The following is a 5,133-nucleotide window of genomic DNA, read 5'->3' on the forward strand; positions in this document are numbered from 1 at the left end:
GCCGACAGCCCAGGCCGGAATTCGAACCCAGGCTCGAGGCTAACTACTGAACCTCGGAGGCGGGAGAAGAGAAAAAAAAATGTGCATCACTGCAGAGTGTAGAGAGAGCGACTGGGGACACATACAGATAGGCAGCTCTTGAACGACTCGGTTCACTTTCTTCTTTCTTTCTTTCTTTCTTACTTCTTTTTCCTTTTTTTAGTCTTTCTTCTTTCTTTATTTTTCTTTCTTTTTCTTTCGTTCTTTCTTCTTTCTTCTTGCTTCTTTCTTCTACTTTCTTCTTTCTCTCTTTTTTTAAGTTCATTCTTTCTTTTTTCTTTCTTTCTTCTTTCTTTCTTTTACTTTCATTCTTTCTTCTTTCTTTCTTTCTTCTTTATTTCTTGCTCTTTCATTCTTTCTTCTTTCTTTCTTTCTTTCTTTTTTCTTACTTCTTTCCTCGCCTTCTGTCTCTCTTGCTACTACGTAATGTTATACAAAAGCAGACACACATTAGACACAGAATTCCACCCTCATGAAGCTACCTGGTCCACTCTATCTGTACCGTGTCCTAACCTCCGCTTCTACCGCCTCCTTCTCCTCCACCTTCACCTCCACCTCTACACCAAGCCCCTTCACCAGACCTTCCCCAATCATTATCAACTTATGAATCCAGAGTCAATCTTTCGCCGCAAACTTTAACATAACGAAGTCGCCGCCAGCACTCAGGGACACTTTCAATAACAGTTCGTTGGAGATTGAAAAAATGGGTGTAGTAGTAGTAGTAGTAGCAGTTGCTGTCCATATACAGGGGCCTTGTCCGCCCTCGTATGGAGTATGCATCTCATGTGTGGGGGGGCTCCACTCACACAGCTCTTCTGGACAGAGTGGAGGCAAAGGCTCTTCGTCTCATCAGCTCTCCTCCTCATACTGATAGTCTTCTACCTCTTAAATTCCGCCGCAATGTTGCCTCTCTTTCTATCTTCTATCGATATTTCCACGCTGACTGCTCTTCTGAACTTGCTAACTGCATGCCTCCCCCACTCCCGACTTTCTACTCATGCTCATCCCTATACTGTCCAAACCCCTTATGCAAGAGTTAACCAGCATCTTCACTCTTTCATCCCTCACGCTGGTAAACTCTGGAACAATCTTCCTTCATCTGTATTTCCTCCTGCCTACGACTTGAACTCTTTCAAGAGGAGGGTATCAGGACACCTCTCCTCCCGAAACTGACCTATCTTTCGGCCACCTCTTTGGATTCTTTTTAGGAGCAGCGAGTAGCGGGCTTTTTTTTTATTAATGTTTACTTTTTTGTGCCCTTGAGCTGTCTCCTTTGCTGTAAAAAAAAAAAAAAAAAAAAAAAAAGTAGTAGTAGTAGTAGTAGTGGCAGCAACAGTATATTTCCAGTGAGTCAAGTTCGAGGTTTCCCTGGAGGTCTCGCGCTGCCTTCCACATGATTGCTTCAGCGGCCCGCGTCCAAACATCCCAATGACCCTCAAAATATAGGACCAAAATTTCAAACATTTGGGCTCCCAAGCTACACATAATTGACGAGGCTTTCGTAGGAGTTTTCGGGAGCATTTCCAGGGGTAGTTTTATGAGCCTATTGGTAGTTTGACCCTTCACCTATACCGTGAACCTAAGAAACACACATTTGACAAGGCTTTCGTAGGAATTTTGGGAGTTTCCAGGGTTAGTTTTATGACCCTGTGGTGGTTTGACCTTTCATCCGTACCGTGAACCTTAGAAAAAAAAAAAAAGTTTTGCTATGAATTGTGGGGGGCATTTCCAGGGGTAGTTTTATGGGCCTAGTGGTACGTAGTTTGACCCTTCCTCTGTACCGTGAACCTATGAAACATACATTTGACAAGGCTTTCGTGGGAGTTTTAAGCATTTCAAGGGGTAGTTTTATGATCTTCTGTACTATGAACTTAAGAACACACATAATTGACAAGGCTTTCGTATGAGTTGTGTGTGTGTGTGTGGGGGGGGGGGGGGGGGGGGATTTCCAGGGGTAGTTTTATGAAGGCCGAGACCTACAACGTAAACATTTGGCAATGGACGGAAAGGCAGATTTTTTTTTTCACATAATTCTTTTACACTATTTGATAATTTTCACTTAAATTCACTATCCACTGTTATTTCACTATCCATTTTTTCACTATCGAATTTCTTTTATCATCCTTCTTTTTCACTGTCGAATGCTATAAAAAACATTATTCACTATCATTTTTTTTACTAGGCAATATTATTCACTATCCAATATTTTTTTTTATTTCTATCTCTTTTCAGACAGGTCAATATTTCCCACCTACACTTCTTTCCCCACTCGTCAATATTTTGCACCTACATTTCTTTCCCACTCGTCAATATTTTGCACCTACACTTCCTTCCCACTCGTCAATATTTTCCACCTAATTTCTTTCCCACTCGTCAATATTTTCCACCTGCACTTCCTTCCCACTCGTCAATATTTTCCACCTAATTTCTTTCCCACTCGTCAATATTTTCCACCTACACTTCCTTCCCACTCGTCAATATTTTCCACCTACACTTCCTTCCCACTCGTCAATATATTCCACCTAATTTCTTCCCACTCGTCAATATTTTCCACCTACACTTCCTTCCCACTCGTCAATATTTTCCACCTACACTTCCTTCCCACTCGTCAATATTTTCCACCTAATTTCTTTCCCACTCGTCAATATTTTCCACCTACACTTCCTTCCCACTCGTCAATATTTTCCACCTACATTTCTTTCCCACTCGTCAATATTTTCCACCTACACTTCCTTCCCACTCGTCAATATTTTCCACCTACACTTCCTTCCCACTCGTCAATATTTTCCACCTACATTTCTTTCCCCACTCGTCAATATTTTCCACCTACACTTCCTTCCCACTCGTCAATATTTTCCACCTACACTTCCTTCCCACTCGTCAATATTTTCCACCTACACTTCCTTCCCACTCGTCAATATTTTCCACCTACATTTCTTTCCCACTCGTCAATATTTTCCACCTACATTTCTTTCCCACTCGTCAATATTTTCCACCTACACTTCCTTCCCACTCGTCAATATTTTCCACCTACACTTCCTTCCCACTCGTCAATATTTTCCACCTACACTTCCTTCCCACTCGTCAATATTTTCCACCTACATTTCTTTCCCACTCGTCAATATTTTCCACCTACATTTCTTTCCCACTCGTCAATATTTTCCACCTACACTTCCTTCCCACTCGTCAATATTTTCCACCTACATTTCTTTCCTCACTCGTCAATATTTCCACCTACACTTCCTTCCCACTCGTCAATATTATCCACCTACATTTCTTTTCCCACTCGTCAATATTTCCACCTACACTTCCTTCCCACTCGTCAATATTTTCCACCTACATTTCTTTTCCCACTCGTCAATATTTCCACCTACACTTCTTTCCCACTCGTCAATATTTTCCACCTACATTTCTTTCCCCACTCGTCAAAATTTTCCACCTACACTTCCTTCCCACTCGTCAATATTTTCCACCTACACTTCCTTCCCACTCGTCAATATTTTCCACTTACATTTCTTTCCCCACTCGTCATTATTTTCCACCTACATTTCTTTCCCCACTCGTCAAAATTTTACTCTTACATTTCTTTCCCCACTCGTCAAAATTTTCCACATACATTTCTTTCCCCACTCATCAATATCCTTCCCCCGAGAGAGTCAGCGAGCGTCACCAGCCAATGTTTCCTTCTTCACTCTCTTATCTAACTGTCTTTTCTACCTCCTTCCTTCCTTCCTTCCTTCCTTCTTTTTTTTTCATTTTTCCTCTTCCTCCCTTTCTCACGGCCGGTACCAAACACTCGCCCCATTGACTTACAGAGTTTGGTTCTCAAGTCTTTTGGCCGAGGTTAACACGCGACGATACCAAGGGACGTACAGCGAGGAAACAGTGACTGAGGAAACGCACACTAACAATAACAGTGGAAGAATTGACAGAAAACAATAACAGTGCACGTAAGAAAATAACAAGAAAGCAACAGATAAATAAGAGAGGAAAAAATAACAGTGGAAACAACAGAAAAAATAACAAGAAATTAGGAGGAAATAACAGAGACAACAATAACATAATAAGGTAACAGTAACAGAGGAAATAATAACATAAATTAGTTCAAGTCTAATGGGGAGCAAACGTAAGAGGGCGCGTCGCTTCTCTCACCCTCCGCCTCCACCCCTGACAGTCCCTTCGAGCAAGCCCACACGCGGTTATCCTCCCACTCCAAGTCCCTCCCGGCAGGATCGGCTGTCTTGCCCCATCCATGAGTTACGTGGGCGTCCCCTTGGTCTCCTCCACTCAGGGTTGTCTCCTACTAATAACCCTGTGAGCAGGATAGACGTCCAGGAGGCGCGCCACATGCCCGATTAGCCGGAGTTGGGGTTCACGGACTAAGCTGGTAACAGGCCTAGATTCAGGTTCACGGAGAAGTCGCTGGTTCGACATGAAGTCATTCCAGCGATACTCCATGACCCAGCGAAGGCACTTGGGTCGGTATTATCTGACGTTTTCGCTTCTTACATTAACTATTTTCAAATGCCAAAAAGGAGATTAATCAGGTTCTAACTAATATATTGTTTTTTTTTAGTACAGAAGATGGATCAAACCACCACCAAAGTCAACAAACTTCCCCTGGAAAAGCCCAAAACTCCTATGAAAGCTTTGCCAGGTGTGTGAGATTGGGCGCCGAAAATTTTAAAAATATGAGCCTTGGCACCAAAGTCACTGTTCAGCGTCCATGTCTTGGCCACACAGTAAGACAGGGAGCACAAATAACCTTAATCCTTAAAGATACGAACCTTTGTCCGCCTGCATAGATATCGACAACGTGGCAAAACAAGGAAACAAACAACCTCCAGCTTTCCATTCCCTGGCACGCGAGGACGCCGTAACTATAGCAATGATAAACGTAGGATCATATTCTTAAACATTCTGAGGCCCAACCATACATGTTTGACAAGGCTTTCGTAGGAGTTATGGGGTATTTCCAGGGGTAGTTTTATAATCCTGGTGGTAGTGTGACCCTTCTGTAACATGAACCTAAGAAACAAATATTTGACAAGGCTTTCGTAAGAGAATTGAGTGGTATTTCTAGGGGTAGTTTTA

Source organism: Eriocheir sinensis, chromosome 5 (genome assembly GCF_024679095.1).
Source record: "Eriocheir sinensis breed Jianghai 21 chromosome 5, ASM2467909v1, whole genome shotgun sequence".
Lineage (NCBI taxonomy): Eukaryota > Metazoa > Arthropoda > Malacostraca > Decapoda > Varunidae > Eriocheir > Eriocheir sinensis.